General features: G+C 42.6%; 1 pseudogene; it reads left to right on the plus strand.

Moving 5' to 3' along the window:
• Nucleotides 1–14,682, plus strand: part of LOC127572767 (contactin-associated protein-like 5) — a 991,970-nt pseudogene that overhangs the window by 933,371 nt on the left and 43,917 nt on the right.

Below are 14,682 nucleotides of genomic sequence, written 5' to 3' on the forward strand. Positions count from 1 at the left end.
ATTAGTAATTGAACCAAATAAGTATCACTAAGTGCTTTTGCAATGTCTGACTACATTGTGGTTACTGCACCTCAGAATGATTTATTGTTTATGAATGTCTTGGGATGTTTCTGATGTAAAAGGAAGCAGCAAGAAATAAAGTGTTGTAATATCTTTTGCTTTTCTGCAATGAGTGGGCATAGGCCTGCCCAATTTTTGTGTGCAGCCCAGCGAGCAGAGGTGGTTGGATATTCTTCTTGATTGGTTGGAAAGGAGTGTTATTGGATGGTTGGGAATATCACCTTGTGCATCAGACCAAGCGTGCAATGGAAGTACCAACATCTCCAACCAAACGCCATCTTGATCATTTCAGTCATGAACATCACTGGCAAAACCAGCTCTTACAGCGAGCTGAGTATCTCGGTAAATGAAAATCACAAAAAAAAATTGCAGATAAGGTTATTTATTAGTCACATATACATTGAAACACACATTGAAATGCATCTTTTTGCGTAGAGTGTTCTGGGGTCAGCCCACAAGTGTCGCCATACTTCCGGCGCCAACATAGCATGCCCACAGCTCCTAACCTTTACGTCTTTGGAATGTGGGAGAAAACCGGAGCACCCAGAGGAAACCCACGCAGACACGGGGAGAACATACAAACTTCTTACAGACAGGGGCCAGAATTGAACCCTGGTCGCTGGTGCTGTAATAGCGTTACGCTGACCGCTGCACTACCCTGCTGACCTAGTTGTTTGCAAAAATCTCTAATGTTGTGTTCAGTTTTGCTCACCCTGCTACAGGAAAGATGCCATTAAGCTGGAAAGAATGCAGAGGATATTTACCAGGATGTTGCCGGGACTTGGGGGACTGAGTTACGGAGAGAGGTTGAGTAGGTTGCATCTTTTTTCATTGAAGTGTAGGAAAATGAGGGGTGATCTTATAGAGGTGTATAAAATCATGAGGGGCATAGATAGGGTGAATGTGCACAGTCTTTATCCAGGGGTTGGGGAATCAAGAACAAAAGGGTGTAGGTTTAAAGTGAGAGGAGAGAGATTTAATAGGAACCTGAGGGGCAGTTTTTCACCCAGCAGTGGTCAGTATATGGAATGAGCTGCTAGGGAGAGTACTTGAGGTAGGTACATTAACAAGATTTAGAAGGTACTTGGACAGGTACATGGAGAGGAAAGGTTCAGAGGGATATGGGCCAAACACCGGCAAATGGGTCTAGCTGAGATGGGAATCTTGGTCGGCATGAACCAGTTGGGCCAAAGGACCTGTTTCTGTATGACTCCATGACTATGCTGGAAATCCAAAATAAAAACAAAAAATTTCTGGCCATACTCAGCAAGTCAGGCTGCATCTGTGGGAAGAGAAACAGAGTCAACGCTTTATGGTCAGAGACTCTTGGTCAAATGAAGACCTGAAACATTGACTCTTTCTCAATTCTCACAGATGCAGCCTGACCTGTTAAGTATTCCCAGCATCTTCTCTTTTGTCCAAAGGTCTTTGTACACCATTTCATTGTGTTATGTGTCACAACAAGCATACTCAATGTGTTAGTTTCAGAACAGATCTGGCAGCTCAAAACTGGGCATCCAGGAGGAGCTGTGAAACATTATCAGTGTCAGAAATATCCATCACCTCAATCTGCAACCCTATGGCTTGGCACATTATCAGTACTGGAAGTCAGTGCAGTGCAGAAGTGCTTGCAGCGAGCAGCAACAGGTAAAAAGGATGGAGTACTAGCCTGTGAAGTGGCAACACAAGACTCCAGTATCATCAAAAACTGCAGAGATAAACAATCTCACAACTAATGGATCAGATCAAAGCTCTGTACCGCAACCACTTCTAGTTTCCTGGGTAACAATTGCTGGGTAAAATGCCCATGACATGTAAATGATTTTTTTTAAACTGCCCCATCGCCAAGTGATTTTTAATATGGTTCACCATTTCTTTTCTTTGAAGATTGATCAATTCCTGGCACTGAGGTTCAACCTGTCATTAGGGACCGATGCGGAATTCAACGGCGTGAAATCCTTGACCCTTGGCAAGATTACAGGTAAGCCGCAGTCAAAGGCTCCTTTAATCCCAATATTTCCTTCAACTTGACCACTGATCGATCGATTATTGAATGGTAATGTTTGACAGATGGTCTAATGGACTTTGATAAAACAGAAAGTGGTGTCGGTACTCAGTAGGTCAGGCAACATCAGATCAGATTTCCTTATTAGTCGCATGTACATAGAAACACATAGTGAAATGCATCCTTTCCATAGAGTGTTCTGGGGGCAGCTGGCAAGTGTCACCACGCTTCCGGCACCAACATAGCATGCCCACAACTTCCTAACCCCTACGTCTTTGGAATGTGGGAGGAAACCGGAGCACCCGGAGGAAACCCACGCAGACACGGGGAGAACGTACAAACTCCTTACGGTCAGCGGCGACATTTAGGAAGAGAGAAACAGAGTTAACATTTCTGGTTGATGACCTTCATCAGGTTGAACACTGAGAGGGAATGACAGGGTATGTGCTGAAAGGCTGTCCCCTCAAACTGAAGAATTAAGGCCCTGGGCAAGGGATTAGCTGAGTAGGACTAAAGTGAGGGAAATCTTTTTGCTCAGAGGATTGTAAGTCATTTAAATTTTCTACCACAGGGGAATGTGTGTGTTTTGTTGTTGAATATATTCAAGGTTGAGGTTTACGGACTTTTGGACTCAGAGCATGTGGAGTTCAGGTGAAGATGATACAGGACAGGATTGAAGGACCAAATGGTCTATTCCTGTTCCCGTATCATTATGCTCTTATTCTTGTGTGTACAGAGTCTCGAGGAATGTGTGACTGCCACAGAGGCAGAGGAATTGTAAATGCTCTGTAATTGGACCATTGAGACAAGGGACTGAGTTAGTTCAGAGCTTACTCTGTGTCAGATTACTAGGCACCTCTGAGTTCAGGGCTTCTGGGAAAGACCATGAATAATTTTCATCAAGAACCTACTACACATGAAGTCTAACCTGCAACCAAAATCCCACATTAACTTTTAACTTAAGTCATGTTCAATCAAAGCAGGTGACCATTGTCCTGTGGATTTTTATTTTAATCATTGATGGTTTTGGAACTGTTAACAACAAGGTCAAGAGAATGATGTTATCTACCTGTTGAGTATGCGCATGGGAGCTGTACGGTGCCTCGGCAGGTTCTATACTGATAGACTACTGGTGCTCATCTTCAAATCAAAAAGAATGACTTGTGACTTGAGATCAGGACATTCCAAAGGGCTTTAAATCTTTTTCAAGTGTGGTCACTTTATAATGTAGGAAATGACATCAGCTGGCACAATGGTGTAGCGAGTAGAACTGCTGCCTCACAGTGCCAAGGGTTTGAGTTCAACCCTGATCTCCAGTGCTGCCTGTGTGGAGTTTGCGCATTCTCCAGCGGGAGTTTCCTCCGGGTGCTCCAGTTTCTTCCCACATCCCAAAGGCCTGCAGGTGGTTAGGTTAATTGGCCGCTGTAAATTGCCCCTTCATGTGTAGGTGAGTGCTGGAATCTGGGGGAGTTATTGGGAATAAGGAGAGAATCAAAAATGGGATGAACGTAAGTGGGTGGTTGATGGTCAGTGCATACACAATGGGCTGAAGGGCCTGTTTTCTTGCTGTATCTCCCTAAGCTTCATAAAATACTGTGGCTTACATTTCACCCTGCTAACCCTCACAAACAGTAACTGATAACCAGATAGTTTGTTGTGGCAGTATTGAAGGATGTCTACTGTCCACGCTCATGAAATAACTCCGGCTCTGCAAATAATTTAATGACATCTTTTACATCCACATGAGAGGACAGGTGGTAATTTGGTTAAACATCTCATCTGAAAGAAGACACCTCCAATAGTGCAGTATACCTGCACTCGCGATGGAGCTAAACCCAAGACTTCCTGACACGGGTATTGAGTGCTACCAACTAAAGCTGGATGATATCGTAAGCAGAACAATGCAAGATCTCAAGAGTCACAAGTCAAAATCAAAGTTGAGTTTATTGTCATGTGCACAAGTACATGTACGCACAGGTGCAATGAAAAACTTACTTGCAGCGGTATCATAGGCACATAGCAGCAGATAAGCAGCATTTGCAAGAAAAAACATAAATTATATACAATTTTTACAAGAAGAAACACAATTAGAACAAAAAAAAAACAAAATCCATTGCAGTGTAAGATGATCAAAGTGGTCATAGTGTTGGTATACTGAGGTAGTGATTAGGGTTGTGCAGGTTGGTTTAAGAACCGGATGGTTGAAGGGAAGTAGCTGTTCTTGAACCTGATCTATTGATGACTCGAGATTAGACTGGATGAAGAAAAACTTAGAGTTCATTGTGCAGGAGATGGAAGATGATGTAGTGACAGGTGAGCTCTTGTTGTTTGTGTCATAATGCAAAGGTAAGTTAAACCATTTAAATGAAGTGAGTTCCAACCTCGTCCCACTGCAATTCACCTACTGCTGAAACAGGTCTACAGAGGATGACATCTCCCTGGCCCTACACTCAGCTCTGGAGCACCTGGTCAGTAAAGACACCTATGTTAGACTATTGTTTATTGATGACAGCTCTGCCTTCAATGCTATAATTCCAAGCAAACTCATCTCAAACTTACGAGACCTGGGACTCAACACCTCCCTCTGCAACTGGATCCTTGACTTCCTGACCAACAGACCACAATCAGTGAGGACAGGCAGCAACACCTCCAGCATGATTATTCTCAACTCTGGTGGCCTACAAGGCTGTGTCCTCAGCCCTGTACTCTACTCCCTATATACTCATGACTGCTTGGCCAGATTCTGCTCTAACTCCATCTACAAGTTTGCAGATGATACCATCGTTGTAGGCCGTATCTCAAATAACAATGAGTCGGAGTACAGGAAGGAGATAGAGAGCTTAGTGACATGGTGTCACGACAACAACCTTTTCCTCAATGTCAGCAAAACAAAATAGCTGGTTATTGACTTCAGGAAAGGGGGCAGTGCACATGCACCTGTCTACATCAATGGTGTTGAGATCGAGAGAGTTGAGAGCTTCAGGTTCCTAGGAGTGAACATCACAAATAACTTGTCCTGGTCCAACCACGTAGATGCCACGGCCAAGAAAGCTCACCAGCACCTCTACTTCCTTTGACACTCACCAACTTTTACCGATGCACCATAGAAAGCATCCTATCAGGATATATCACGGCTTGGTATGGCAGGACATGTACCACCAGGCTCAAGGACAGCTACTATCCCACGGTGATAAGGCTATTGAACCGTTCCCTTATACGATGAAATGGACTCTTGACCTCACAATCTACCTTGTTATGACCTTGCATCTTATTTTCTATCTGCAATGCACTTCCCTGTAGCTGTGACACTTTACTCTGTATTCTGCTATTGTGTTTACCCTGTACTACCTCAATGCACTGCATAATGAATTGATCTGTATGAGCGTCGGTACGTCGGTACAAGTGACAATAATAAACCAATACCAATATCAATACTATCAGACTGTCCAGATGAAGGGTCTCCACCCAAATGTCAACTGTCCACTTCCCTCCATAGATGGTGTCTGACCTGCTGAGTTCCTCCAGCAGCTTGATTTTTGCTCAATAGGACTGGCTGCTCTGTACAAAAAATATAAAATGTTGGAAACACTCAGGCAGCATCTGGACAGAGTAGAGTTCACGTTTCAGGTCAAAGAACTGGAAAAGCAAGAAAATAAGTTATTTTTAAATGCCGAGCAATTGGGAGGGGTGGATAGAGTGAAGGGAATAGCTCTGATCAGGTGAGGACAATGTTGTTGTGAGGATAAACTGTTGATGAAGCCATGTGGTTAATGAGATCAGCTAGAGAGAGCGAACACTGTTTGGGACCTGTCAAAGTTGTGAAATGCAGAGCCATAAGAAAAGCCCAGTCATGCTAACAGAGAGAGGAAATGGAGCCAATATTATAGGTGGATGACCTACACCAGAACTGGCTACACAGGAGACTGCGGATGCTAGAGTCTGGAGCAACACACAAAACATTGGTGGAACTCTGCAGGTCAGGCAGCATCTAGGGAGAGAAATGGACAGTCGACGTTTTCGGTCGAGACCATTCATCTGGACTGTTCTTCTCAAGTGTGATTTCCATGTCCGTTCAACAAAATGGAAGAAGATGCTCTATGAAGAGCAAGGATATAACCATAACTATTTCCATGAGTTACAAATATCATACTAGAAGGAGCAATAAGATTGTGGGTTGTGACAATTTCAAAATTCAGCAGAGCAGAGAAGAAATTGATAAAATAAAAGGATACTGGAATGTCAGAATAATCAACTGAGAAACATAAAAGCAGATGGTAAATATGTGAAAAGTTATAGTTAACGTGGGTCCCTTTAGACACTGAGATGGATGAAATAATACTGGGGAATAAGGAAATGGCAGACAAATTCAACACCTATTTTATGGCTGTCTTAATAGAAGAAACAGAAAACCTTCCTGAAATATTGGAGTATTGTGTCCATTTCTGGTTACATTACAGGAAGGATGTGGTGGCTTTGGAGAAGGTGCAGAAGAGGTTTCCCAGGCTGCTGCCTGGATTAGAGGGTGTGAGCTATAAGGAGAGGTTGGACAAACTTTGATTGTTTTCTCTGGAGCGTTGGAGACTAAGGGGAGATCTGATGGAAGTTTATAAAATTATGAGAGGCGTAGACAGGGTAGACAGTCAGAGTGTTTTTTCCCAGGGTGGAAATGTCAAGTACTAGAGGACATGCATTTAAGGTGAAAGGGGGAAAGTTTAAAGGAGATGTTCGGGGCAAGTTTTTTTACACAGGGAGTGGTGGGTGCCTGGAACAGACTGCCAGCAGTATTGGTGAGAGCAGAAATGATGGTGGCATTAAAGAGGCTGTTAGATACACACATGAATGTGCAGGGAATGGAGGGATATGGATCATGTACAGGCAGAAGATATTTAGTGTCCGGCGCAGACATTGTGGGCCGAAAGGCCTGTTCCTGTGCTGTACTTTAAATATATTCTCAAAATAGTGAAGAATATATAAAGAATATATAAAGTATATAAAGTATAAAGTATTATAAAGTATAAGTAGTGAAGAACAGCAGGTCTAGGGTGAATGAGTGCTAAAAGAAATTCGCATTCGTATTGGAGAAACTTATGGGACTAAAGGCCAATAAATCCCCATGACTTGATGCTCTACATTATAGGTTTTAAACTAATACAAATAGCAGATGCACTGGTTGTCACCTTCTGATATTCAAGAGATTCTAGTGTGATTTCCATGGATTGGAGGGAAGCATATGTAATCCCACCATTTAAAAAAGAAAGAAAATGGGAAACTTTAGATCAGTTATTGTGACATCTTAATAGGCTTGGGCAGAATCAACATGGATTTATGAAAAGGGAATTACTTTGACAAATATGTTAGAATTTTTTGAGGTTACAAGTGGCAGAAAAATGACAGGAAACCAGCTGAAGTAACGTATTTGGACTTTCAAAAGGCCATTGATGAGGTACCACACAAGAATGTATTCTACGGTACTTGAGCACACTGGACTATGGGCAATGTACAGCATGGATTAAGGAGTGGGCAATGGACAAAAACAGATGGTAGAAATAAGCGGCTCATTTTTGGGATGGGAGTTATGATTAATAGGTGCTGTATGAAATCGTGTTGGGGCCTCAGCTATATACATCTTATACCAATGGTCTGAATGAAGGGGACCAAGTGTTTTATATCCAAACGTGCTGATGGTGCTAAGCTGGATGGCAGAGTGGACTGTGAGGGGGATGCAGAGAGACTTCAAGGAGATATAGTCAGGGTAAATGGGAACATGTCAGATGCAATATAATGTGGAAGAACGTGTGATTGTCCACTTTGGTACATAATAGCAAAGAGACAGAGTACATTTTAAATGGCGGAAGGTTGTTGAGGAGGCCTGGGTTTCCTTTACATGAATCACTGAAAGTTAATATGCAGTTAGATTAAACATTTAGGAAGGCAAATTGGCTTTTATTGCAAGAGTATTTGAGTACAAGAGTAACAATGTCTTATTACAATAATATGGGATTGCACCTGGAATATTGTGTATGTGTGGTCTCCTGACTTAAAGTGATAGAGGGAGTGCAAGAAAAGTTTGCTTTCTGGCATGGGGTTTCGTCCTTTGGGAGAGGTTAAACAGACTGGGTCAATATTGTTTAGTGTTGAGAATAAAGGGATGTGATCTTACTGAAATATTGAAATTCTTATTGGTCTTGACAGGGTAGGTGCAGGGATGTTGTTTCCCCTGGCTGTGGTGTCATAGGTCATGGACTTGAAATTATGACAGAGATGAGAAGACATTCCTTATGTAGAGGGCGGTCAGTGAACTTTTGGACCTCTCTACCCAAGGCAGCTGTGGAGGTTCAGTTGCTGAGTACATTTGAGATAGAAATTGGTAGATCGTTAATACTAAGGGATAGGAAACTGACGCTGAGGTAAACTGTGACCTTATCAAATGATGGAACAGGCGTGAAGGCTGCATGGAAAACTTACTTTTAGCCAACTCTTACATTCCGGCTTCTGCCTTCCTTACCAGTTCTGATGAAGGGTCTTCGGCCTGAAACGTCGACTGTTTATTTCCCTCCATAGATGCTGCCTGACCTGCTGAGTTCCTCCAGCATTTTGGGTTTGTTGCTCCTACTTTTATTATTCATGTTCCTTTGTTCTTTGAAGTATATTTTGGGCAGTTTAAATTAAAGTCAGAGAATCAGATAAATTACTGAGTGATTAACGATGCTGTACCCAAGAAAGTCAAGTAGATGAGACCGTTTGGATTAGATTGGTTTATTATTGTCACATGTACTGAGATACAGTGAAGAGTTTGGTTTTGCATGCCATCTGGACAGATCGTGTCATACCTAAGTACACTGAGGTAGAAAAAAGAAAAGCGGAATACAGAATATAGTGTTGCAGTTACAGAGAAAGTGCAGTGCAGGTAGACAAGTAAGATGCAAGGGCCACGATGAGGTAGATTGGGAGATCAAGAGTTCAAGAGTTAAATAGTTCATCTTTTAGCGTATGAGAAGTCCATTCAACAGTGGGATAGAAGCTGCCCTTCTATCTGGTGGTGCGTGCTCTTAAGCTTTTTTATCTTCTGCCCGATGGGAGGGGGGGTCGAGAAGAGAGAATGACCAGGGTGGGAGGGGTATCCAAGTTTGCTGATGACACTAAATTGAATGGAAAAGCAAATTGTGCAGAGGATATGGAGAGTCTGCAGAGAGATATAGATAGGTTGAGTGACTGGGCAAGGGTCTGGCAGATGGAATACAATGTTGGTAAATGCGAGGTCATCCACTTTGGAAGGAAAAATGGAAGATCAGATTATTATTTAAGTGGTGAAAGATTGCAGCATGCTGTTGTGCAGAGGGACTTGGGAGTGCTGGTGCATGAATTGTAAAAGGTTGGTTTGCAGGTGCAACAGGTAATTATCAATAAGGCAAATGGAATATTGGCCTTCATTGCTGGAGGGATTGAATTTAAGAGCAGGGTTGTTATGCTGCAACTGTACAGGGTACTGGTGAGGCCGCACCTGGAGTACTGCGTGCAGTTCTGGTCTCCTTACTTGAGGAAAGATATACTGGTTTTGGAGGAGGTGCAGAGGAGGTTCACCAGGTTGATTCCAGAGATGAGGGGATTAGCCTATGAGGAGAGACTGAGTTACCTGGGACTATACTCGCTGGATTTCAGAAGAATGAGAGGGGATCTTATGGAAACATATAAAATTATGAAGGGGATAGATAAGATAGAGGCAGGAAAATTGCTTCCACTGGTAGGTGAGACTAGAATTAGGGGACATGGCCTCAAGATCTGGGGGAATAGATTTAGGACAGAGATGAGGAGAAACTGCTTTTCCCAGAGAGTAATGAATCTGTGGAATTCTCTGCCCAGGGAAGCAGCAGAGGCTACCTCATTAAATATAGTTAAGACACAATTAGATTTTTGCACAGTCGGGGATTTAAGGGTTATGGGGGAAAGGCAGGTAGGTGGATCTGAGTCCTCGGCCAGATCAGCCATGATCCTACTAAATGGTGGTGCAGGCTGGATGAGCCGGATGGCCTATTCCTGCTCCTATTTCTTGTGTTCTTGTGTCCTTGATTATGTTGGCTGCTTCCCCGAGGCAGTGGGAAGTGTGGATGGAGTCAATGGAGATGAGGCTGGTTTGCATGATGGACTGGGCTGTGCTTACAACTCTCTGTAATTACCTCCAGTCTTGGGCAGAACAGTTGCTGTACCAAGCTGTGATGCATCCATATAGGATGATGCATCTGTAAAAAAATTGGTGAGGCTTGTTGGGGACATGCTGAATTTCCTTAGCCTGGTGAGGAAGCCGAGGCTTTACTGTGCTTTCTTGGCCGTAGCATCCACGTGGTTGGACCAGGACAAATTGCTAGTGATATTTACACCTAGGAACTTGAAGCTCTCCATACCAACCTTCCTGGAAAACACTTGGATGCCAAGCAATGGTGGATTAGTTTTCAGAGAGTGAGATTCCCCAGAACATTCCCAGCAAAGCTATAACTTGAATGCAGCAAATGTCACACATTTCTCCCAATAGTCAGTAATGAATGTTAGACCCCTAAGTATACCAAGGCATACAATAAAGGATTGTCCCATCAATTAGCTAATGTTTTGTATTATAATTTGTTGAATTAATATAACTAATCCTTGATTTACTTAAGAAAGCAAATGCTGAAATTTGGTTCACACTGGTCAACCAATGCATTAAATATAAAGCAGGACTATCTATCCACTTGAGGAATTATGCACATCCAAGGTAGTTAATGAAGAGAAAAGCAATAGTTCCAGTGATTCTGCATTCCAGAATATGAGACATTAGAATGACATGTTAAATATAGAGCAGGAACCATTTATTATCTGCTCGCTATCTTTAGGTATTATTGACAAAGTGGGAACGCTCTGCAACTAAATGTTAATTAACACTTTGATGAATAGACAATTAAGTGGTTACACCCTATGAATAATTGAAGTCTGTCATCAGTGCATTTGGTAATAAATTACCAGCCACTCATGCAGCATTCAGTGCTAAGAAAAGAGGACAGTGACAAACTCTACATCATTAGCTGTTATTCAAACACTGCATGGCTAGCGGTGAGCTAGAGGAGAATCTTGTTCATAATACTGGGATCGCTATCAATAAAGCAATGAGGAAAATATTACAGGAGGTGACTGTGATACTCACAGGAAGGTTTTCAATGCGTTATGGATACGTGTGTCAGGATCCTTCTTCAGGACTGCTTTTCTCCATGGATGCTGCCTGGCCTGCTGAGTTCCTCCGGCATCTTGTTTTTTTTCATCTAGATTCCAGCATCTGCAGTCCTTTGTTTCTCTAGACTGAGAGGTGATCTTATAGAGCTGTATAAAATCATGAGGGGCATAGATAGGGTGAATGCACTCAGTCTTCTTCCCAGGGTTGGGATATCAAGAACTAGAAAGCATAGGTTTAAGGTGAGAGGGGAAAGATTTAAGAGAAACATGAGGGGAAACTTTTTTACACAAAGAGTGGTATCCATGTGGAATCAGCTGCCAGAGGAAGTGGTTGAGGCAGGTACAATAACAACTTCTAAAAGACAGTTGGACAGGGACATGGATTGGAAAGGTTTAGAAGGTTATGGGCCAAACACTGGCAAATGGAACTGGCTTGGATGGGTTTCTTGGTCGGCTTGGACCAGCTGGGCTGAAGAACCTGTTTCCATGCTGTGTGACTCTATGACTCGATAAGTTGTGTAATTACCAGAATTTTATGAAGCACTGTTAATGGAAGCCAGTTGTCATGCTTAGCAGTTGACCTATGCTGACTTTTTAAAGTTTAGACTGTTCTGAAGTTTCAAACAAATTTAAGAGGAAAATCAACCTGTGAAATTTTGTTCTCATGATGTATGTTGATGTTATAAAATGAGCATTTATTGTGAATCCCTAAATGATCCTTAAATGATTGTGTGTACAACCAGGTGGTATTCCAGATGGTTAAGATTGGATTAGATTAGATCGGTTTATTATTGTCACATGCACCGAGATACAGTGAAAAGCTTTTGTGTGCCATCCAGACAGATCATGCCCTACATAACTACATTGAGGGAGTTAAAAAGAAAAACAGAATACAGAATATAATGTTGAAGTTACAGAGAGTGTGCAGTGCAGGTAGACAAACAAAGTGCAAGGGCCACAACAAGGTAGCTAGGGAGATCAAGAAATCAAGAGTTCATCTTTAACATATGGCATTATGTCAATCACATTGAGATCTTGTTCACGAGACTCACCTCCTACTCTCTTGACTATTCCCACCAGACTGCTGATCTGATTCCCATTCTGGTCGATATTGCTAAAGGTTCTCTAGTCCAGATCCTTACTGTTCAGATCTTCCACCATCAACTTTCTCTGCAAAAATAAATTCTGTTACCCTGTTATATAAAAGATGTCATAAAGCTGGAAAGAGCACAAAAAAGATTTACAAGAATGTTGCCAGAACTTGAGGGACTGAGTTATAGGGAGAGGTTGAGCAGGCGAGGACTTTATGCCTTGGAGCGTAGGAGACTGAGAGGGTGACCATATGGATGTGTATAAAATCATGAGGGGCATATTGTGTGAATGCACACAGTCTTTTCCGCAGGAAAGGAAATCAAAAACTAGAGGACATAGGTTTAAGGTGAAGGGGGAAAGATTTAAAAAGGATCTGAGGATTCTTTACATAGAAATGGAAAGAGCAACCAGAGGAAGTGATTGAGGCAGGTACAATAATAGCACTTATAAAACAGTTGGACGGGTACATGGATAAGAAAGGTTCAGAGGAATCTGAGCCTAACACGTGTAAATGAGACTAGCTCAGATGGACCTCATTGGTCAGCAGGCACAGGTTGGACCAAAAGGCCTAGTTCCATGTTGTGTTACTCTGTGACTGTGACCATTCTGTTCTCAGTCATCTGGTTGAGTAGGTGGGGCACACACCTTGTTGCATTCTTACCTGTGCCCTTTTAGTCAGAGAATCTCTTCCAATGGTTCCTCTTCCTGCTCCTCAATCATTACCTTGGAAGATTAAATGTAATATATAAATACATCTGCAACTCTTTAAAACCTTGTTCACCATGTACAATATGGTGCAACATTAAAGAAAGCACCCAGTTTTAAAACATAAGTTGTCATTTTGTGAAATTAATTACTGTAAACAATGCTACTTTTCCAAAAGATAATTATGGCTAACTCTGTTCACTCCTGATAGGCTGGTCTAGAATTAATTCTTATGCTGCTCTGTTTGAACTGCAGACAGTAGCGAGCTGGACAAGGAACTACGGAAGGCCAACATGTGGGGATTTATTGGCTGTCTTTCTACCGTGCAGTTTAATGGGATTGCTCCACTGAAGGCAGCCCTCCGCTTTCCCAGCTTGGAACCCGTCGAGGTCAAAGGGCATCTGTCCAAGTCAAGGTGCGGCATTTCGGGATCTACTGGTTCGAGGACAGTTACGACAATGCATCCACTGGCAGGTACTTTGGATTCAGATTAGCTTATTGTTATCTGCAGCAGGGTGCATTGAAATTTCTTGCTTGCTTGAAGCTCACAGAGTGAACAGTATATATGGTAATGATAAATTCAACAATTAATACAGTGATGAGCACAAAATAATGGAATGGTGCAGAGTAAATTTGTGCAATCTGAAGTAGTGCAAAGAGAAATGCTAAAGTAACAATAACAGAAGAGGTAGAATGTGGCAGCACTGCCAGGAATGGAATAGAACATAGAACATAGAACACTACAGCACAGTACAGGCCCTTTGGCCCATGATGTTGTGCCGACATTTTATCCTGCTCTAATATCTATCTAACCCTTCCCTCCCACATAGCCCCCCCATTTCTCTATCATTCATGTGTCTATCTAAGAGTCTCTTAAACATCCCGAATGTAGCTGCCCCCACAACCTTTCCCGGCAATGCGTTCCAAGCACCCACCACTCTCTGTGTAAAATACTTAACCCCGACATCCCCCTTATACATTCCTTCAATCACCTTAAAATTATGTCCCCTGGTGTTAGCCATTGTCGCCCTGGGAAAAAGTCTCTAACTGTTCAGTCAATCTATGCCTCTGATCATCTTGGACACCTCTATCAAGTCACCTCTCATCCTCCTCCTCTCCAATGAGAAAAGCCCTAGATCATTCAACCTATCCTCATAAGACATGCACTCCAATCCAGGCAGCATCCTGGCACCCTCTCTAAAGCTTCCATATCCTTCCTATAATGAGGTGACCAGAACTGAATACTCCAAGCGTGGTCGAACCAGAGTTCTACAGAGCTGCAACATTACGTCGCAGCTCTTGAACTCAGTACCCCGACTAATGAAGGCCAACACACCACATGCCTTCTTAACAACCCTATCGACCTGCACGGCAACCTTGAGGGATCTATGGACGTGGACCCCAAGATCCCTCTGTTCCTCCACACTGCTAAGACAGCCTTTCTGCTGCACCTCCAACTTGTAGAATATAATTTATGGACTATGATCAAGGGCAACACCAAAGAAAGTATTGAGGAGGAAGATACCAATTTAAGGAAAAAGGTCAAAGAGTTTGAGGATGGCACAAACAATTGACTTGATGGACACAAAAAAGAACAAATTGTGTGGTCAAAAACTCAGGAG

The sequence above is a fragment of the Pristis pectinata genome, chromosome 1, assembly GCF_009764475.1.
Source record: "Pristis pectinata isolate sPriPec2 chromosome 1, sPriPec2.1.pri, whole genome shotgun sequence".
In the NCBI taxonomy this organism is placed as follows: domain Eukaryota; kingdom Metazoa; phylum Chordata; class Chondrichthyes; order Rhinopristiformes; family Pristidae; genus Pristis; species Pristis pectinata.